Here is a 24,186-nt window from a genome sequence, read left to right as displayed (position 1 = left end):
AACGTTATTTGTGACAAAAATATATACAACCAACCAATGATCAAAAGACAAACAACGATAAATTATGTGTGCCAGCCTGAAATTAAACCAGTCCTGCATTTGCACTGAAAACACAAGGCGGACAATTGCTCATTCAAAGACACCTGTCTACTGTCCTGCCTGTGGGAGGGTGGGAATGCATATCCTACTTGAGGGTATTGACAACCTAGAACAAGGGGGAAATAATTTCCATTCTGTCCCCTTGTGGCACACCCTGTTCTACCGTCCAACACACAACAGCCAACGTGTTTTGAATCCCCAACAATTCCGGGATTCTCTTCAGGACTCGGACTTGGTTTAGTTTGGGCTCTCAATTGTGCTGCAGACAGATGTCCATTATCTGTTCTTCAATTCATAGTGTTAATCAAGGTTTACATTTTCTGGGCGTGTGGAAACTCTTGATAATGATTTAAAAACGGTCCAGGATCTTGAGACTCGTGAAATGTAGTTAGAGCTCCTGGGCGCATCGCCGTGAATTTCTTCTGCAATAATCCTGACTGTTTCCTTTCATTTCAGCCATGCGAAGGCAGTTAGAAAATCATCCTGCTCCTCTCATTCAAACCGGCAGCACTAGTAAGTTACCGAGTCCTGAAAAGAATCCCAGAATTGTCGGGGATTTGAAACGAGTTGGCTGTGAGTGTGGGGGATGATAGAACAGGGTGTGCCACAAGGGGACCGAATAGAAATTATTTCCCCCTTGTTCTAGGTTGTCAACACCCTCAAGTAGGATATGCATCCCCACCCTCCCACAGGCAGGACAGTAGACATGTGTCTTTGAATGAGCAATTGTCCGCCTTGTGTTCAGTGCAAATGCAGGACTGGTTTAATTTCAGGCTGGCACACATAATTTATCGATGTTGATCATTGGTTTGTTGTATATATTTTTGTCACAAATAATGTTTGGTATTATGTATGTGTTGTATATATTGCCTCACAAAATAAATGGTTCTAAATCACGCATACAAATGTGTTGCAATTGTGTGATTTACTAATGTGGTGTTTCCAATTTATTTATGAATGTCTTTTTGAATTATCAAAACTAAGCAGAGTAAATGCTCAAACCTCAGAATTAGTGGTCTCATGTTTATCGCGAATATTTAAAATAAACCTCCCTTGACACCTTTCTGTGATTTCAATTCCACAGTTTCACTATAAGCACCTTCCTCCTTCTCAATCTGACTTCAAACAAGTGCAGCCGTACTCTGCTATGCCAGCAGGAATCCTTTATTAGATTTCCCACAGTGACAATATGCCTATTAGTGGGCCCTGCCCACACACCTACAGTGCTATTGACTCCACAGAGCCTTAGTGTCAAATATCAGTGTGACTCAGGCCCCTCCCAAACTTCCTGCCAGCTCTGAATAAATGCATACGGGCTTCACTCGCAGTTAGCACACGGAGGGCAGATTAGCACTCTATTAGAGTGCTTCACGAAAACGGACTGACTAGTCAGGTCTGTCGCTTTTTTTTTTGTACATGTCAAATTTCACTGAGCTTGGCATGCTACCCCATGAGTACCGGTACTCTCTTTGGACATGGAGAAGTTCCGGTACTCAAGGGCAGAAAATGTAGAAGTGCCAGTACTTAGTACTGGTGAGTACCGGCCCATTTAAAGCACTGGTGCTAGTCACATCTAGGTGGTTGTCTCCAAGTATGCTCAGCAGCTCATGCCAGGACTGTTCATGGTCTCCATGGTGTTATGTTCTAAGGAAGATCCGTTAGAGACTGGGAGCAAAATGGCAGGCTGCTGATGTTAATGATGAATATACAAGATCTCAATAAAGACTACATGAAGATCACTGCGTGACTCGCGGCAACAAGTGACGCTTTATTGGGGCATGCTTCACTACCAATTCCCCTGAGAACCCATGTGTGAAGATCTTTGGATATTATGGAATTATTGAATATGACATGCATTAAAACTCTGGATGGAAACGTTTACCTTTATTTGGGATCAAAGACACTTTGGCCAACGGACTTCTCGGGATCACAGCAGTGCACGAGCAGGCATCGCTCAGCTACAAGGGTGAGCGAATACGAGCAGCCATTATTTCAGCTGTGAGGAGCGTGCGACTTCAAGTACAGGATTCTCCAGCAACAGAGCTCCGGAACATCAGTGCGTATGCACCGCTGAAACCTCCCCATGACGCAGGCAAGCGTGTGACATCACCACACAGGAAGTGGGGACACCATATTGGATCAGTCTCATATTACGTTTTTTTTGTTCTCCCCTCTTAGTGTAATAATAGACAGATTACAGTCAATCATTGTATTAAGGACAGTGCTACTTCGTGAATTTCCTCACGCATACCAAGTTAACGCCTGCAGAGCAAGGTACCATTTTTATTATTGCAATTCACATAATACATCTGTGCAGTCATGTGAGCTATCAGCATGTCTCAAACTCCTGCTTTTCTATGTGAGAAAGGACAACCAATGCTTCAGTTGAAGCAATGGAGAAAACTTTTCGATTCATATTTGGTGGCCATTCGAGGTGAGAAGTTTTCGGCACATAGAAAACAAGCCATTCTTCTCCACAATCTAGGGACTGAGGGCCATAATATTTATGAAAGTATTGAGTTACCAATCGGATGATGGTGATGATGAACCCTTGGATATTTTTTAAATGTCCATGAAAATGCTGGAATTGTACTTTGGTTCACGCATTAATGTTGTATTAGAGAGGCACAGGAACCAAATGAAAAAGTGAGCAACTACATTGTGTCATGGAAAACACTTGCGCACACCTGTGAATTTGGAGAGTTAACAGACTCACTGGTGAGGGATCAGTTAGTAAGGTGCACAAACAGCAGCAGAGTACAAGAGAAACTACTATCAAGGAATCCTTTGCTCAAAGAAGCAATTGCCACTGTTCAGGGAATGAAAAATACTTCTAGCTGGTTTAAGGAGATGAAGAGTCACATGATGTTGCCTGATACGCCTAGTAGCATTCAAGAAGTGGTCGAGAAAAAGGTGCAACAGGTTGCAGATGGAAACATTTGTAAAGTGACTCATGGGGGGGGGAAGGTTAAATTTCCACCAGAGGCTACTAAATTTAAATGTTACCATTGTGGAAGTTTCAGTCATGTTTCCAGCACTCCCGAGTGCTATGCAAAAAACTCCACATGTCGCAAATGTGGCCTTAAAGGCCATTATGCAAGTGCTTGCAGGTCCAATGGGAGCGTATGGGCTGTGGAGAATGTGGAAAGTGTAAGATAGTCTCAAGACAGTGATGTTGAATGTGAAAGGTGATGGTGAAGTAGATGCTGGTTGTATAAGCATTACGCAAACAAATGATGGACGGAATGCTGAATAAATCATACGTTCACCCCCAGTCAAGAGATCCATCGTTCTTTTGCGCACCATGCCACCCCAGTTTAGACCCAGCCATATGCAAATCAGTCTTGACCCTGTGCCTCATGGGGACAGTCCAGACCGAACTGCCAAGCCAGGTCCTCCCTGGACCGGAAACAAGCATCCTGGGACCTGTTTCTGGGTATTACCCTTCATCAGCCAGGCTAGCTTGATTTCAGTGGCACAGTGAGCAAGCGACCCACATCTCGGCATTCCCATCCCACTTAGGGTGAAAAGTGCTATGCAAACAAATGATGGACGGAATGCTGAATAAATCATACATTCACCCCCAGTCAAGAGACCTGGGTTAAATCCATCGTTCTTTTGCTCACCATGCCACCCCAGTTTAGACCCAGCATATGCAAATCAGTCTTGAGCCTGTGCCTCATGGGAACAGTCCAGACCGAACTGCCAAGCCAGGTCCTCCCTGGACCGAAAAAAAGCATCCTGGGACCATTTTCTGGGTATTACCCTTCATCTGCCAGGCTAGCTTGATTCCAGTGGTGCAGTGAGCAAGGGACCCACACCTGGGCATACCCATCCCACTTAGGGTGAAAACAATGGATTTAGGCCCAGATCTCTGTACTGGGGTGAATGTATAACATTGTTCTGCATTCTGTTCATCAATTGCTTTTTGCGGTTGTATAAGCATGCCTGATTGTGAGGTTGATATTGGGGGCAAACAATTTGTGGTTCTAGCAGACTCAGGTTCCCATTTACAATGATTGGAAATGAGTTGTGGGATGCAACATTTTCCAACCTGCAGCTCTGTTCTCCGGATATTAAGCTGGTTAGCTATGGTGGTGCACATATTGATGTCTTGGGTTATGTGGTAATGCAGATAGAATTCAAGGGCAGAGAGAGCATTGTATAAGAATATGTGCCAAGAGGGGGGATAACCTCCTAGGTTGGAGACATCAAAGAGATTTGGGGATTATATACAATCCCAATGAACACCATGCACGTGATCAAGTCATGTTAGTGGATGATTGTGGGAGTGGAGAACATTTCTTCAAGGAATTTCCGCAGGCATTTAATGATGAGCTGGGCTTGCTGAAGGACTTTGAGCATCCGATAGGGCTTAAGAAAGATGTTAAATCTTGTATGTACATAGTGAAAAGAGTTCCTAATATGATGCTGGAACCCTTGAAAGAGGAACTGGATAGACTACTGGCTCTGAATATTATAGAGGAAATTAAATCCTCAGAGTGGTTGGCTCCTCTGGTGTTGGCACCTAAGGTTGGTCGAAAATCATCAGAATGTGTGCGGACTTGAGAAGTCTAGATAAATTGATTTGGGTAGATCGCTAACCGCTCCCTAACATCAGAGTCCATCACCATTCTGGAATGTGCAAAAATGTTTAGTGTGTTAGACCTCTCTTCGGTATACCATCAAGTGCAATTGCACCAAGATTTGAGGCACTTGACATCATTTGTGACACTGTTGGGTACATATCGATGCATGAGGATGCTATACGGGCTAGCCTCAGCTGCAGCCTGCTTCCAGCAAATGTTGAAGATGGTCCTTGGTGATATGCCTTACATATTATTTTTTCAGGACAGTATCCCAGTGTATGGTAAAGATCTGATTGAGCATGTTGAGATGTTGAGAAGAGTTGGGTAGACTGCCAAATAAAGGTCTCGCAGTGAAGAAACAAAAAATGCAAAATTGGAGTGACATTGGCCACATACTTGGGCCATGTTATATCTGGGGAGGCTGTTCAACCAAAGTTAGAGTTAGCAGATAGCATTGTGAATGTTCCTACACCTTGTGACAAAGAGCAGGTGAGGTCCTTTCTTGGAATTGCTGAGTTCTATATGAAATTCATTAAGGGTTTCGCAAGTATAGTAGAACCATTCAGGATGTTATTGAAAAAGCGAACTCTGTTTGTCTGTTTCGGTGATTGTGATGCAGCTTTCAATGTAGTGAAGTCCGAGATCTGTAGAATGCCTACTCTTGGTCACTTTGACACCAAGAGAAGAACTATCCTTACCACTGAGTCCAGCCTTAAAGGGTTGGTCGCTGTTCTTACACAAATAGATGGGGGTGAAGAGAAGGTTGTTGCTTTTGCCTCCAGGGCACTAAAGAAAGCAGAAGAACAGTATTCATATATTGAGAGGGAGGCCATGGCTATAGTCTGAGCAGTGAGGCATTTCCGATTTATTTGTGGGGCATACCCTTTTTTAGTAAGGACGGATCATCGTCCCTTAGAGCAAATATTTCCATGCAGCCAGAGTGAGTTGAGTTACAGGTGTGAGTTGGGTCAAGGAGCCTACCATTACAAAAGAGGAGTGGGAGAAAAGAAAGGAGGAAGATACATTGTTTCACGTGGTTCTGAATCATGTTATTACGGGCTGGCCTGATTACAAAGGTCTGGATTCTGATTTAAAGCCATTTTAGTCAATAATAAATTACATTGTATCAAGGAGATCTCGTGAGAGATGAGATAGTTGTTTCCCCCAGTATTATGAGATCGAAGATAATAAATCTAGGTCATGAGGGACATCTTGGTAGGAGTCTGACCAAAGCTCGTGTTCGTGAGAGATATTAGTGGGCAGGCACTGATCAACAAGTGATGGAGGTGGTTAAAGAGTGCTATCAGTGTGCCTCCAATGATAAATCTCGAGACTCTAATTGTGCCCCACTTTTGCCTGTGGTTAGCCCAGGTCAGCCGTGGACCAAGTTAGGTCTGGATATACTGGGCCCATTTGAATTATTGCAGCCATCCAAGAGATTTGTGTTGTAACTAGTAGGCTACACTTCAAAAGGGGTATCCACAAGTTGCGTAAGCACAGTAAGCACTAAGATGGTTTTAGAGTTTCTCAGATAAATATTCGCAAGTGAAGGTGTACACAAGTTGTTGTTCACTGACAATGGGGTGAAGTTTATCTCACGAGAAATGCAGGAGTTTTTAAGAGGTTTTGGGGTCACCCATCAGAAGACAGCTCTCTATGTGCTACCGGCCAACGGCCTTTCGGAACGGTTGAATAGAGTGGTAAAAGCTTCTCTGCAGAGAGCCATAGAAACAAGAATTTCCCTTAAGGAACTCCTCAGACACGTGGTGGGCGCATCGCACTACCTTCATTTGTGTAACACAAAGATCCCCTTTTGAGCACTTGAGGGGTACAGTAGCTATGCCCAAATTGAATCCTGAATGGTTGCCAATGAAAAGGAATCTCAATTTGAACAACGAGGAGGTGGATGTTAGAATCAAGTCATATCAGCAGAAGTATAAATGCAGATATGCTATGAAGAAATCTGTGAAGAATAAAAATAGGTGTGAAGGAGAGTTGGTTTTAGGGAAGAAACCAAGGTGGGAGAGGAAAGGTGTGACTGAATTTATGGGTCCTTTTGTCATTACTTCCATTAGAAGGAATATGGTGACAGTTCCCACTGGGAACATGTGGAGCATGTCCCGATTAGTGAAGCACAGTGGCAACAAGTTGGCAAATGAGATGGAGAATGCAGTTCCTTCAGGTTCAATATGGAACAAATTTGTCTAATGATTCTCTCAGGAGGAAAACTCCTATGACACCTGGGAGTACTCCTGCATGCTTCAAGGATTACATCATGAATTAATGCTATTTTCAGGAATTTCGTAGTCCTCGTTCAGAATCAAGTGTTCTTGTATTGTGTTTCCATTCTTCTTTTATCTTTAAGTGATTATTCAATGCTGCCTTATTCTGTGTGTAGCAATTTTCCATCGTATATTTTTTTTATCTTGTTTTAACTTGTTTTCTTCCTTGCATTGTTGGGTAAGGGGAATGTGTTGTAGTCACATGTAGGTGGTTGTCTCTTTACGTATTCTCAGCAGCTCATGCCAGGAATGTTCATGGTCTCTATGGTGAAATGATCTAAGGAAGGTCAGTTGGAGAATGAGAGCACACTGGCAGGCTTCTGATGTTGGTGGTGTGTATACAAGATCTCAATAAAGACTACTTGAAGATCACTGCGTGTAGCGTCTTAACAGAATGCATGCATAGTGAGCGTGTATTGAGAAGGGCGCATGTGAGTTTGTTTTTGTTCCAGTGGTGTCTGTGGTGTTTTTGGGTCATGACTGGTTGGTGGGCTGGTATATATGCTGTGGCAGGTGAAGTGGCAGTGGGTGCAGGTGAAAGAACTTACTGTGGAGAACAGTGGGTTGGCACAGTGGCAGTGTTTGTTGCCGGGGTCGAGGGTATAGAGGTCAGCAGTGGTGTATCTTCAGGGGCAGGAAGGCCAGGGGCTGTGGCGCTGGAAAGAGGCCAGGCTTAGAAATGCTTGCCTTTAATGTGCCAGTGACTTGTCCGCTGCGTGTGGGTGTGTCGCAGCCTGCATTAAGAGATGTCCTAGGGTGGGCGGGGCTTCTGTTGGTGGGAGGAATGGTAAAATGGGAAAACCTGGGCGGGAATACCTGGCCAGCGGCAGTGTCACTTGTGCATATTGAAAGGAAAGGGAGCAGGAGCGGATGAGACAGACTGCGCAGGAGATCTGGCTGACCTATTACTTATGCTTCCGGCCTCATGTCCCTACGCAAATTTGCCAGTTGGGCCTACCTCTGTTTTCACTAAGGCTCAAGATGTCAGCTGACACAGAGCCACTGAGCCTGTCCTGATGCATAAGTCTATCAAAAAAATCAGGCAGAACCTCGCATGCCTCTTTTATAATATATATTTTTTATATTTATAAAGTTTTGTATAGCGTGAACATGACAGGATATCAGAGCGCTTTACATGAGATGAAGGCAGGATATAGTTGTGAGAACAGAAACACGTCACATATATAATCGGAGAATAGTAAGTTTGACATCTATAAAGCATCAATGTAGTAGTCATACACCATACAGGAAAAGTGGGCAGATATACAGTCCATGAAAAATAAGGTGTTATCAATAGAACAAAAGGTGATTATCTTAGGGCAGAAACTTGTTCATCAGAAGAGTTTTCACTTCTTTATTGAAGGGGGAGGTAGATGAGATTAGGCGGACATCCGGCGTCAGAGTGTTCCATATCTTCGGGCGATACCCGAGAAAGCTCTGTAGCACGTTTTCTTTTTGTGGAAAATCTGTGGTTTCAGTAGCAGGGATCTCACACTTCATGAAGATCTACATCCCCCTGATAATTCTAGCTTTTGTGCCAAATATCAGGATGCCTTGAAATGTAGGGCTTTAGGAGTCATGCAAGCAATCTTTAGTTGTATTCTTGCCTCATAAGGGAGCCAGTTCAGTGCTTTTAGAGCTTGGGATATGTGATTATTTCTTTCTTTCCCCGGAGACAAGTCTGGTAGCGGTGTTAAGGGAGGCCCTTACCTGGTGCCAGCCTCACCTCCTCCGCACCACCAGCTGCCAAAGAAACAGAACATCGCGCTGAGCATGGTTTGTTTGGTGCGGCCAATCCCATTGCGCCTTCTTTGCTCCAGTTCTCGCCACATGCCTCATAATGAGTTATTTTCACCCAAGGGCGACAACATCACATCTACTGCAGTGTCGTCTTCTGAAATGGGTTTTGGTGTGGATGTTTGCAAGCAGTGTCTGTTATGTGCAGATTGCTGTTCTGTTAGGAAATATGGTGATTTCTGCTCTCAAAGAATGTACTACCAACGCGTGTGCTCTCATCCCTATCGCCTAGAGTACCTCTAAAACCAAACCTCCTACCACAGACACACAGGAATGGACCTTTGAAATCATATCAACCCTCCTTAACAGTGCTGGCCTTTATTTGCAGCCGGTTGTTCCCTACATGATTACCTATAAGTGAAAACCCATCAAAATAATTATTTAATGAGAAACCTAAGTTCCAACAGCCCAAGTGCCATCCCACCACCGCTTTGTTTGCGAGCTCAGCTACTTATAATTGGTGCACAAGTGAACACGAGCAAGATAATTATATTTCCTAACCTGACTTTTACAAATCCTGTAATTGTATCTGTGACTTTCAGTGATACTACATGGTATTCCCTAAGCCCAGGGACAAGCCCTAGGGTGAGAGACTTCCAAAAACGCCGAGCACAGCCTGCTGTGTCCCCAGAACTAGCACAGTGGAATACCCCAGCAGGAAAAGCCTCCAGAATAAAAAGCTCAGAGCTACGCTCTGCTCTGTCTTCAAGGTATCGTCTCCCTGTCCTCTCCCTTCTGGGCCCTTTCCCATATTAGACCGGGAACTTTAGTTACAGCTAGGGTTGCTCTTGCTACATTGAAAGATTTTTCACAATCAGGCCGGGTCAGATAGCCCCAAGCTCGAGGGGAGAGTGGTGCATAGTGAAGTCCTGCTATATTTGCATCAGGTCTGATCAATGGACTGAGTCCCTTCCCACCGTCTAGTCTTGGGGCTCTGTATACAAGAGACCACTTTGCAACAATATTTGACACATCTCGAACCACAAGTCATGAATACACAATATTAGAAGCTGAATGTCAGCAATGCTTTTTTTGTACTCTTTAAACTCGACAGCCTTGTGTGTCAGATTATCAATATTTAGCCATGAGCAGTCGGTCCCCACACCTCAGCTAGGACAGCACGTTCTGATGAGAATGATAGAAAATGAGGTGTCTCCATTTTAAACATCCCTTGTACCATTTCACGAAGGCTGCAAGAAAGCTCTAGATAGTATTTTACATGAAGAAACATCCACCTATTTACAACTCACATGCAGTTTTGTGATTGTCAAACACCCTTTTATTAATGTGCTGGAATATGAAGTGTCATCTGAAGGTCCTAGTAATGCGAATTGCATCTCTGTGGCATCCTTCTAATAGTCCATAAGGAGTAGCAAAAAGGGCCAGTATGACGGGGAGTTGGTCTCAGAACCAGTTTGGTGTACTTGGAAGAGGGGACTGCTCATTTCCCTAAACACACTCCTGGCTGGCCCACAGGCTCTCTTCAGAGATAGGATATGCCATCTTGGATTTTCCTTAGAGTAGTACACTCTGGGATAGTTTGCAGTAAAGCAAACAGGATGTAGTGTAAAAGTGGGTAGGGTTGTTCCTGAGAACTTTGTCCTCATTGGTTAAGGAGTGTCCAGGAGTCATTCCTGAATTGTACAAAAGTAGGCCTAACAACCAGCCCCTCAGAACAGTTTCTTGACCTGTGGAAGAACCGCACCTGCTGTTTGAGACCCAAGAGGAGGCTTTCAATTACCATTCAGACACTAAGGGCAAAATTACGAGTCTGGTGGTCCAAGGACCGCCAGACCTGTGGTGGCACGGTGGTGGCAGCGCTGCCACACCGGCGGTCTGACCACCCCCTTACCATTTGTCCCTGTTGGTGGCGCTGCGGTCAGGGGCCACAATATGCTTGGCGGGACTGCCGCGGTCAGGCCAAGCATATCAAGAGTTTCCTCTCTGCCGGCAGCGGCATGGAGCTTTCTACGCCATGTCAACCCTGGCAAGAGGAAACAAACGGGGCCGTAGAGGCCCCCCTGTGCCTCCTCCGCACAGGGGGGCATAACATGTGCCCCCCTATGTGCATGCACAAGAGTTTGTGCACGGCATGGCCTTCTCCGTTCATGCCCTTGATGCAGCACAAAGGGCATATCTACATATTCCTCCTATGTCACGGGATTCGTAATCACAACAACTCATCCATACACTCATTCATTGGTGGGGCCCATAACACCAACACGCACTCGTCCTATTCGAATCCGGACACAGGAGAAAAAGCACTGGACATGTGGGTACCTTATTACCTATCAGGATTAACTTCTTTACATTATATACATTATATACACATGCACCTATAGAATCCTGACCTTAACATCAAGGCACTCCACCACTTGGTCGATGGACCTGGTTGGACTGGTTGAATTAGAACCAGCTAAAATACAATTAAAGCCTAGGAAACATTTGATTATTTCTGTACTCACTTAAAGAATCACAAACTCATTTCTTATTAATTCAAATTTTGTTTATCTAATAATAATTTTCTCTGCATTAGCATTTAAGCACTATAGGTCATAATATAAATTCAGTTTATTTCAAGATTTCAAGTAGAAATCGAGCATTTGGTAAATGAGCATAGATTTAGAAAGTGTATTTAATAGTTACCAAATATCAAACGTTGGCGACCCTCTGAGCTTACAGAGAATAATCCGCATTCTCTGGTACAATCTCCGGGATAAACTGTCCGACCCACAGCAATGATCAAACCATCAGATGAAATAACTTCCCGAAAATCAAAGAAACCCAAGGTAAACCATGGAAATCTTCATCAGCTCAATACAGACCCAACGCCACGAAAGATCAGCCTGATGAACCATCCCCCTTTGGCGGATGAGGGCATTTTATAACCTATTTCCCCTCTTACTGCATCTTAACAGGCAACATTTTAGGGGTAGAGAAATGTTCTGATTGGACAGTCCGGTGTCAATTTGTAATTCTTTCAAAAGGTTCCCAGGGTAAACTGGTTCTTCATGAGACTTGGCATAGCAAAGCACAAATTTATACTTATTCATTCTGTTCACAGGCGAAAATTCCGAAAGTGACGTTTGGAGGAAGAGAAAGCATCTTAGTACAGGTCCTGCATTGTCCCCTTTGTGGTTCACACCGTCCATCAGTTGGCAACCCTCCCTGCTCATATCCTTGACAAGGAACACGGTGTCGCAGAGCTGAGGTCACTTGGAGATTCCAGAGCCATCCGATTCTGCGCAGAAGTCATCGCGCTCACATGACGGCGGCTTCATAGGACCTCCATTTTAAGTACTGCGGCCCAGTAGGCCCGAATGTCAACTTAAGCAAAAACAGACATAACAGTAATTAAAATATAGAAGTGGAGATTCTAATGTTTAAACCCACACTAATCCCAATGTATATTAGTATTTACCTAGCTTGTAGCAACATTTAAAGCAATAATACTCACCATTTTGTAGTACTGAAAGCACAAACCATCACAAAAGCAACATAAATCATGCAATTTTTTATTTCACCACAATCTAAAGCTAGTTAATTAGTTGTTCTGCCATGCAATTAGCATTTTAGTACCACGTGTTTCTTGTGTTTATCAGATGTAAATGTTGATTAGTATTATTTCACTGCAACCCAATTAGTACAAGTTAGATTTAGAATGAGTACGTAAATAATTTCATGCAAATTAGAGGAGGTATACAAAATGTTGTTTTACCTGCTCCATCAATCCCCCCTTTGGTGATTTTAACATCACCACTAATCACTCAATTTTCTAAATTTTTCTACGGCAATGGTTTTATTCAGTCTCTTGCATTTGTTAGTGTTAAATCATAGTGTTTCCCATTTTGCTCTTTCGTTTTCTTGTACACATTTTCTGGCAATTCTTTTATTTCTTCTATCTCTCTCTTATCTCCTTCTCTTTTCTTGTTTTCTCTTTTTAATCTTATTTTGAAATTTTCTTCTTTTCACGCACACACTTCCTAATCTTAATATTAACACTAAGCTAATCACAAAGGTCACAGGTATCAGTATTTTACCCACAAAGGAACTACCTAGTTTTGTTAATAAATTCTTAATAGTGGAAAAACCCTTACCAACTTTCTCCCATACACCTTCAACCTCTAGTGGAACAATTTCTTCATGCAAATCAGTTATATTCTTAATATATTTCTTTAGGTTCTGACTTTTTCAGGAATGTAAGTAAAACAATGTTGCACTTTCAGCATACCACAGACTCCTCCCGCTTTGGCCAATATAATGTCAAGGGCAAGTTGATTTTGCATATTCATAGCTCTCATGGCAACCATTTCGGTATTCACCATTAAGAACCCTCCAGCTGTGCTTGTTGATAATCTATCCACAACTGTAGACAATTTTCTAATTTTATGTGCATTCAGAGATATTCCAACTGCTGGTATCAGCGCTCCAAAAATATCACCTATAATTTCTGACCCACTTTCCCTCCTTCTACATGTTAGTTGTCTACCTATTTCGTGCAAACCATCCTCTCCCCGTCCCACATGAAATATTTTTGGGAAGACCAGGCCTAGGTAACATGTCCCATACCAGTGGTCCGGTAACCTATAATAAGCTCTGTTCCCACAGATGTAATATATTCCAGGGAATACCAGATCATTTTCTCCTTTAAATCCCCATCATCCCATGATTTTATATGAGTCATGGCATTCACTTGCACCAATAAAATAATTATCATATACAGTATTATCTCTACTGATGCACAATTTTCCTTTCTGGGGCCAATCTAAAGCCATTGCTGAATTTTGTTTCTCCCTTTAAATGATTTTCCTTTCCAACATCCCAAAATGTTGTTTCCATCTTTTCCCCAGACGCCTTCTTTTGCATCTGAACTCTCCTCTCCTCTACCATGTTCAGGAAAGTTTTCTCTTCTTTGCTCAAACTACAAGTAAGGTTATTCTTATTAACTTCTTCTAAAGTTAATTCCCTAGTTTCTAGGAATAATTCACCTAATATTCTACCAGGAATCACCTTGTTTAACTCAGGAACTACAGGAATCTGTGAGAAAATATTATCTACATCAGTGTAATAGTATTCTAATTGTCCTGTTTTATAAAGCAAACTAGCTAAGACACTACAAGTTATCCCATATGTCAAGGGAAGGTGATGATAAGTGACACCTTCTGATAGTGACGCAGGTAACTGCATGCAAACGTAACAGTCTCTAACCTCCATGGTTTTTACATACTCGTTCAACAACGTTGAAAAGAAATTATTAGAAAAATCATTTATGGAGTTATCTTTGTGAAGTTCTTTTCTATCTACCAGTTTTGTAACCTGACTTTCATCAACCTCTTCCTTATTAGTTCTGTTTACGTTGTGTTCTTCTATATCCTCAAATGTTACTCTAAATGAAATTGTTATTGCTAATATGATCCAGACAAGCATTAGTAATCCTGTACAACAAAAACACATTTTACACCATCTTTGGAGAAACCCACAGGTGGGATTTCTATTTTCTCTGTTTGCCATTTCGGTAATGATCAGTGTCTTTTGACTTAGCCTCCTTTCTTCAACATTTTACCTTTGTCTAAACCTTAAGGCTCTGATTGCCTACTTGGCTCTTTTCTGGTCACGTGTCTTGTCCAGGTTTTTTTAAATTCCTTGTGATTTCCTTTGTCATTTCAATCCATGCGTGAATCGTCTTTGCCTTTAGGTTCAAAATCTTTGTTCAGAACTCCCTGATCATCCGTTTCTTCTCTGGTGTCAGACAAGATAACTCTCAGGATTTCCGAATCTTCAACCACTTTCTGACCAGTCACTCTTAGACCTTCTTGGCTATCTGCTTCCTCTTGTATATCAGGAAGTGCCACATATGTCCATTCCGGTGACTTGTACTTTTGGTTCGGTTTCTTTATCCTCTTTGTTCTTTGCAAGTGTTTCTGATCAGTGTCTTCTTGTTTTTCTTGACTAGACACTTCATTCACTTGTTTAGCATTAGAAGATTTTATTCTGGTTAGTCGGTATCTCAATCTTTTGATTCTGTTGGGCCAAATCTCTTCTTTTGACGGCCTTTTTAATGTTGTTCCTTTCCCTTCTCGCTCTGCTTTCCAAGCTCTTTTCCTCAACGTTCTTCCACCTTTGCTTTCTTCTTCACTCTCTTCAGATTCTGTATCGGTCTGGATTTTACTTTCTTTGGATTTTATCCTCAAGACTTCAGGTTCACTGTCTACATCTATCCCTCCTTGTGTTTCTTCCGCGCAGTCTTTCTGCTGACTAACTGTCCCTTTTTCTACCTGGGTGTGTTGTGTCCCTTCACCTCCTCGGGGGTCTTCTGCAATCACCTCACCCTCACTCTCTGTATCTAATTCCTCATCTTCTATCTCTATGATTTCGGGTGGAATTTCTCTTATGCTGGTACTTGGAATTTCTCTCCCAAGGATTACTTGTTCAGTTTCTCCAGTATTCTCATTTATTATTTCCTGTATTCCCACTGGTTCTGTCTCTGATTCAGAACTGGTATCAGAAATTTCAAGTCGTCTTCTTAGTGGTATATTTTCTTGCCCAACAATTTGACTTAAACCCGTTTCTCCTGCTTCTGGGTTTTGTTTTGCTTTTGTTTCTTCTGATTCGAAACTGGTATCTGATGCGTCTGGTTGTTCCTCTTCCGATTGATCTTCCGGATTTGGGACTCGAAGAGTGTGACTGGCATGAATCAAGTTCTTCACTCCTGCACACATCACAGCAGTCATTGTTGTCAGAATCACTTGTCGTGGTCTTCCCCAGCGTGGAAATAGACAGTTTCTCCTTCTGTGTACTTTGGTGCGGACCCAATCTCCAGGACTTGAGTCATGAGCTGGCTTCTTTTCAAGTGTGGTCGCATCTGGTCCAACCAGATGAAGCACAGAATGTACCATATCAGCCATTCCTTTGCAATAATCCAAGACAAAGTCATCAGATATAGGCAGTAGTTTGATGACAGGAATGAAAACATGTCTCATTGCTCTGCCAATGATAATTTCTGAGATCAGTCTTCCTCTCCGGAATTGATCTAATTGTCATGAGGACAAGAGGCAAGACATCTGGCCATTTTTGACCTGTAGCCAAACACATTTTCCCCAATCTGTTCTTTATGGTGCCATTTATTTGCTACACCACTCCAGAAGCCTCTGGTTGGTATGCACAGTGCAGTTTCTGTTGTACATTCAATGCTTTGCAAATCAATTTTATAATTTCGTTCTGGAAATGTGTTCCTCTATCTGTTTCAATCGTTACTGGGAAACCAAATCTAGGAATGAACTCTCTCAGTAGGGGTTTTGCTACAGTAACTCCATTATTCCTTCAGGTCGGGTAATCCTCCACCCAACGTGAAAACAGACAGACAATCACCAGTACATATCTTAGCCTGTTACATGAGGACATTTCAATGAAATCAAGCTGCATTCGAGTGAAAGGACCTCTCTCCCGTCCTATGGTTCCCAAGCTCACCACAGTTTTCCTTCCTGGATTACATTGCTGGCATATAAGGCATCTCTGATCAAAGGTTCTCAGCTATAAGCCGAAACTTTGCATTTTACCAGGTCTGTTTGAAAAGTCTAATCATGGCATCCCTACCTATGTGAGCCTGCCCATGGTATATCCATGCCATGGTAGAGATCATGCTATTAGGCATTACTGGTCTTCCATCGCGGTAAACCCAAACTCTGTCTGCTTCTTGTGGTGCACATCCTGATTTTATCCACTGTTTCTTCTCCTCTTGCCTCTTCCTGTAACTGTCTCACTTCATCCCATGTACTTAGTGTTAGTAAAAAGCAAGGGACATGACTCCATTTCCTTCTCCCTATTACGGTTTAATGAAGTTTGGTTTCGTGCACAATACTGTGCTAGGTCATTGGCAAATTAATTGCTGGCTGACACATAGTCAGTTCCTTTTCTATGGGCGGCACATTTTATAACAGCGATCTGTTTAGGCAGCTGTAGCGTCTCAAGTAATTTTCCAACCATTTCTGCATTTCTGATCGGAGTTCCACTCGACGTCAAGAAACCTCTTTGGGACCAGATCTGTCCAAAGTCATGCACCACTCCAAACCCATACTGACTGTCAGTAATCACAGTAACTTGCAAATTCTTTCCCAACTTGCATGCTCTAATCAGTGCAAACAACTCAGCAACTTGAGCAGATTGTACTCCTCTCATACAAGATGCTTCCAACACAGTCGCTACAGTACATACAGCCTATGCAGCACTCAGAATCCCTTCTCCAGTTCTTAGGCATGACCCATCCACAAACATCACATAATCACTCTCTTTCAGAGGCACATCTTGTGATGATGTCACTCTGTTAGAGCATGCAGCAGAATTGTTATATGTCATCTGGAATGTTGACATCAGGTGCTGGGGCGGCTCTCTTTTACATTTACAATAAATACTTCTTGGAAATCGGTCTGCTGTATGAACATCCATCATTTCACATCTTTTATGTCCGGAAGAGGTTTGGTGCAAAAATCAAGCACTTCCAAACAATCATGATCAATATCATCTTTCACTTCCGCATTCACAGCATCAGGTAGTAATATCGATGGGTTCACATTAGTTCATCTTACAAGGCTAACATTTGTAGCACCCAAAATTACCTTTTCATATTTAGTTAGACGACTATATGTCATGAACTGTGTTTTACTTCTTGTCAAAAGGATTGCCACATCATGGTGGCACAAACACTCTCACAGGGTATCCCATTACAGTTCCTTCAATTTGTTCCAAACCCTTACATGTGGCTGCCACGGCTTTCAAACAACCAGGCAAAGCTACAGCCACTGGATCTAATACAGCTGAAAAATACGCAATCGGTCGTCTCAATCTTCCATGTCTCTGCACTAATACGGAAAGAGCACATCCATCCCTTTCACTGCAATAAAGCTCAAATTCTTTTTAATAGTCAGGCATTCCAAGAGCTGGTGCTTCACACAAGCTGTCTCTCAGTTGTTTAAAATCTTTAATCTCTTCTTTATTCAGCTCAAGGGGATCTTTCACATCACTTTTTGTCAAGCGTACCAGTGGTTTTGCAATCAGCGAGAAGTTGCTGATCCACTGTCGACAATATCCCACCATTCCAAGAAACATTCTGACTTCTTTCTGTGTCATCGGTGCTCTCATTCTTTTTATTATCTTAATTCTGTCCACAGTCACCTTTCTCAAGCCCTTTTCAATCTTATGAGCTATGTATTGTACTTCTTTCTGACAGAACTGTAATTTTGACGGAGGTACTTTGAGTCCTCCATCGGCCAAATGATTTAACAGTGCAACTGTGTCAACCACGCATGTCTCTTGCGTCTTCGATGCCACCAATAGGTCATTGATGTATTGCACAAGCACTGAACTTTCGGGCATTTTTAAATCTTCCAGTGACTTCTTTAGAATCTGATTAAATATCGAGGGACTTTATGTATACCCTTGAGGGATACGGCACCATGCCAAAATACGCTCACCGAACTGGAATGCAAAAATTTGTTGGCTATCAGGGTGCAATGGAATAGAGAAGAAAGCATGACACAAGTCAATGACTGTGTACCATTCTGCATCATGGGGAATCTGATATAGAATTACCAAAGGGTTCAGTACAATGGGACAGCATGGAACAAAAATTTTATTCACCTTTCTCAAATCCTGTACCATCCTAAATTCCCATTCTGCTTTTTCAAACCCATGATTGGAGAGTTACATGGACTACTCATTATCGCCCTCAGAATTCCTTGTTCAATCATTCTGTCTATTACAGGCGTTACTCTTGCAATTATTTCTGGTGTTAATTTATACTGAGGAATATTCGGGTAATTTACTCCTTCTTTTACAATTATTTTCACAGGATCTACTCTTTTCATTAGTCCAACATCCTCTCCAGTGAAATCCCACACTTTGGGTTACACCGTTTTCTTCAACTCTTGAGGCAATCCTTCCGGATCGTATACAACAAATGCCTCTGTGATCTCAGGTTCTAAGTTTGCCATTGTCATTCTATACAATACGTCTTCATCAGGTGTTTCAAAAGCTATACCATCAGGGGTACAGAAGATGGTGCAATTCATCTTGCACAACAAATCTCTCCCCAACAGATTTACAGGACTAGTGTCACATACGACAAATCGATGCATATTAGTGATTTTCCCTATTTTAACCTTTATATGATCAGTAAGATAAGCCTTTATCTGTCTGTTTGCAACTCCGACTACTTGGATTGTTTCACCCGAGAGAGGAAGATTTTTAACTTCAGCTGATCTAACAGTTGAACGAGTAGCACCAGTATCCACTAGGAAAGTAATGTTCACTTCAGTCACCTTTCCATCCACAAAGGGTCCTGTCTGGTCTACCTCTAGAGTTGCGCCAAGTACGCACTTCTCTTGCTCTCCTAGGCACCGTCAATAACTCTCTGACTCACTCTCCTCGAGTTGCAGCCAATACTGCGAAACGGCACCAGCGTGCGGTACCTTTGTTACCTGTTCTGCGGTGTAGAATCCTGTCTCATTACTGTATCTTTGAAGATTTACGTGCTGTGGAAAAGGTGGCTTTGGCACCTGACAATGTTGGGTAACAACCTGCTGCTGTTGTGGAGTTTGGCAACTCACCTCATTCTGCACCTATGGATTCAATTATGAATTATCACCATTAGCTCACGGTGGCAATTTACATTCTGATTTCCAATGCCCTAATTTTCTGCAATTATGACATGGCCATTTCTTTTTACCTTCCTCTATGCTGATCTGTCCTTTTCCCTTTCCAATGTTAGGTTTTTGTTTGGCTTGCCCCGTACCATTAGCTTGCTCGATCAACTGGGCTTCTTGTCGCTCTGCTACCTTAACCTGTGCCCACATTGCCTTTTCTTGCAGTTTACACTGTTTGGCTTCAATTTCATCACTAAATTATTTTGCATGTCGTAACACTTAATTTAGCTTTTTGTTCTGCCAATCGACAGCATGCTGTTTAATCATTTCACTAACCTCAGGCTTTAAATCATAAACAAATCTGTGCACAAAATGACTCCAATCCTTTTCGGTTAATTTCTCATCTCCACTGTATTGTTTAAAAGCCAACAATAATCTTTCATAATACGCATGTACTGATTCTTTAGCCTCCTGGTGAGTTCTGTCAATTTTTATCCAGTCAGTTTCTTTCGGAGGTACTTTATTTTTCAAAAAGGTAATTACCTGATCATATTTTTTCATTACCACCGGATCAGGGGCTCCCGTCTTAGGATCCCTATGATACTCTTGCGTTGGCCAATCTATTGTAATTTTACATTCTGCCCATAAATCTGCAGGTACAATTATTTAAAAAATACTGTTCAGATCTATCCACAAAACCTTTGAAAGTTTGACAAACCTTTCTACCTGTCGATACCATTCAAGTGTTTTTTCCTTAACCTTGGAAAATCATTGGTAAATGACAAAATATCCTGTCTAGTCCAGGGAACATGCACATATCCACCTCCAAGAATTTCTCTCATGGGACATTCTGTTACCACTGGCTCTCTTTCTCTCACTGGGAAAGTTGAAAAGGCCTTATCTGTAGTTTCTTCTCTCTTTCTGAACCATCTACTTTTCCACCGATCCACATCAACCCATTTCCTTAATAATGCAATCAGTTCTTTAATTTGGGTCAACCTCCCTGCAGTATTCAAATTTTAAATATCCTTTTCGGGAAAATCTACCCTGTATGGCTTTTATAATGACCTTATTTTCTCAAAATCAATTCCCATTTCACTTGCTGTCTCTTCTAATTTTTCATGCAAAGTCCTTTCTCTCCAAGTTATACTTTTGCAGAGGAACATTCCTCATCCTGATATGCTTTTAATTTTTCAGTTGGAATGGTTCCTACGATTAACTCTTCTAATGTTACTTTTAATTTTGCTACATCTAAAGGTTGTGGTTCTGTATCTTTTCTCTGTAAACTTCTCAACCAATCACTTAATTCTTGCGATGTGGGTCCTACAGGAGTTGTCTCGGTCCTTTTTTTTAATCTATTATTCTCTCTGGAGTTTCGGTTGCTGATTTTGTTGTCAAGTGTCTTACTCGCTGGACTTTGATTTACAGTTACATTTTTAGGAGTACTTAATCCTGATGTTACTGCCATATCCTTCCATACATTTCCTCCGGAACCACTCCTTTCTTTCTTCTTTTGCATACCACAATCACATGGAACCGTTAAACAATGCTCACTATCTTTTTGTTTATCAAAGATAGGTGTCACCGGTCCTATAGTTACAGGTACTGTCACTGCTTCCATATTCTTAGTTAATTCTCAAATGTTCTCAGTTAATTCCAGTGTAGTTCTAGCTAACTCTGCTGAGTTTTCACTTCCAGTTCTAACAGGTTGTGACATTTCAGAATATTTAAATGGATTAATTTTTCCCAAATTAGGTGGCGTTTGCTCAAATTTTATATTCATTACAGTCTCCTTTGCCGGTGCACTCGGCGTCATTAACGTGGAATTCGGTTGATATGGAGGTGGGTTTTTATAAAATGTCTTCCAGCACTTCATCTTCTGATTCACTCACTCCATATCTGTAACCTTCTGAGCCTGTGTTATTTCTCCTTACTGTACATTTCCTGCCATTCGTCTCTTCAGCATTTCTCAGAGGAAACATACCATCAGTCATATTCGCATTATGCCATCTTCTCATTCTGTCCATGACTTTCTTGACCCCAATGTCTACCAAACATGTAGTTATATCTTCTCCCACTCCGATGCCTTTCCCTTTCATACATCTCTTCTTCCCATTCAGTCAAAGCCTCGAATTGGGTATGTCTGGGCTTCGGTTCTAACCTCATCATCCTATCTCTCAAATTTCGTAATACTGCCAACTAAACAAACCACTTTCAGGAAACGGTAGTACTTCATCCTCTTTGGTATACTTTGCTCAATTCTCTAACCAGATACATGTATGATAACCATATTTCGCTACCATAAAAGATGCAGGTGATTTCGGTAGAGGAAGTATCTGTCCTTCCCTATTCGCAATCGGCTTATCTTTCTTAAATAGGTCTTTAATTTTCCCAAACCATGATTCTTTCTCTTTCTCAGGTTGATCGTAGAACATCATTTTTATTTTTCAAAAGTTCTTAATTAACTGAGCCTTTCAAATCACTTGCTTCACGGCTTTTCAGTATTCTGTCCAATCCCAACACGACTCACACTAACGCACCAATCCTGGGCGTCTACGTCACTCCTGAAATTCTCCACCCAGCGTGACTCACACTAACGCACCAATCCTGGGTGTCTACGTCACTCCTGAAATTCTCCAATCCCAGCGCGACCTTTCTGGCATCAGCCTTTCTCGCTACTCCTGCTCCTGCTGACCCCTCCTTTACAACATTTATCGGCAAACTTTTTTAACGTTTTCCTTTACTCAAAATCTGTTAGTTACAACATAAAACATCTCCATTGCCTGTTTCGCTAAACCAAAGAGATAGTTTTCTTCATTCACACAAGAATTCTGTCTTTCCAGTAGGCAGCGCTTACCTCTCCCCTACCACAGAATTTTCCATTACGTTGATAACGTAGCACTTCCCTCTACCTTACCCTTCTAACAAGCAAAAGGTAAACTGTTTCTCTAGGGATAAAACACATGTGGAGACTACAATGCTACTGAGAATTAAGGCCAGAGTTTCACAAGGGAACCTATTACCATTTCACTCACACATCTTCATACGGAAAATGTCCCTAAAGATAACACACAACGATGTTACCACTTTTGAAATCAGACAATGCACTGTGCGACTTCACACATTTCCCCCTGCTTGCATACAGGGCAACCAACTTCCTACTTCCCGGAAGCTTCAAATTTCCGACTCCTTGTAACGTAGACAATACTCAACATAAAGTGTTAAACATACATCGATAATCACCAAACCAATGCAATAAAACCATCAATCTGCTACCAAGAAATCTGATGCAGCACAAAGGGCAAATTTACATATTCCCCCTATGTCACCGGATTCATAATCACAACTCATCCATACACTCATTCATTGGTGGGGCCCATAACACCAACACGCACTCATCCCATTCAAATCCGGACACAGGAGAAAAAGCGCTGGACATGTGGGTACCTTATTACCTATCAGGATTAACTTCTTTACATTATATACACGTGCACCTATAGAATCCTGACCTTAACATCAAGGCACACCACCACTTGGTCGATGGACCAATTCGTTGGACTGATTGATGGAGAATTAGAACCAGCTAAAACACAATTAAAGCCTAGGAAACATTTGATTATTTCTGTACTCACTTAAAGAATCACAAACTCATTTCCTATTAAGTCAAATTTTGTTTATCTAATAATAATGTTCTCTGCATTAGCATTTAAGCATTATAGGTCATAATATAATTTCAGTTTATTTCAAGTAGAAATCGAGCATTTGGTAAATGAGCATAGATTTAGAAAGTGCATTTAATAGTTACCAAATATCAAACGTTGGCAACCCTCTGAGCTAACAGAGAATAATTTGCATTCTCTGGTACAATCTCCGGGATAAACTGTCCGACCCACAGCAATGATCAAACCATCAGACGAAATAACTTCCCGAAAATCAAAGAAACCCAAGGTAAACCATGGAAATCTTCATCAGCTCAATACAGACCCAACGCCACGAAAGATCAGCCCGATGAACCACCCCTCTTAGGCGGATGAGGGCATTTTATACCCTTTTCCCCTCTAAATTCATCTTAACAGGCAACATTTTAGGGGTAGAGAAATGTTCTGATTGGACAGTCTGGGGTCAATTTAAAATTCTTTCAAAAGGTTCCCAGGGTAAACTGGTTCTTCATGAGACTTGGCATAGCAAAGCGCAAATTTATACCTATTCATTCGGTTCACAGGCGAAAGTTCCGAAAGTAACGTTTGGAGGAAGAGAAAGCATCTTAGTACAGGTTCTGCATTGTCCCCTTTGTGGTTCACACCGTCCATCAGTTGGCAACCCTCCACGCTCATATCCTTGACAAGGAACACGGTGTCGCAGAGCTGAGGTCACTTGGAGATCTCCAGAGCCATCTGATTCTGTGCTGAAGTCATCCCGCTCACATGACGGCGGCTACATAGGACCTCCATTTTAAGTACTACGGCCTAGTAGGCCCTAATGCCAACTGAAGCAAAAACAGACATAACAGTAATTAAAATATAGAAATGGAGATTCTAATATTTAAACCTACACTAATCCCAATGTATATTAGTATTTACCTAGCTTGTAGCAACATTTAAAGCAATAATACTCACCATTTTGTAGTACTGGAAGCACAAACCATCACAAAAGCAACATAAATCATGCAATCTAAAGCCAGGTTGCGTACCATAGTTAATAGTTCTGCCATGCAATTAGCATTTTAGTCCCACGTGTATCTTGTGTTTATCAAGATGTAAATGTGGATTAATATTATTTCAT

The sequence above is a fragment of the Triturus cristatus genome, chromosome 7, assembly GCF_964204655.1.
Source record: "Triturus cristatus chromosome 7, aTriCri1.1, whole genome shotgun sequence".
Classification (NCBI taxonomy): domain Eukaryota; kingdom Metazoa; phylum Chordata; class Amphibia; order Caudata; family Salamandridae; genus Triturus; species Triturus cristatus.
This window is presented reverse-complemented; position numbering follows the sequence as displayed.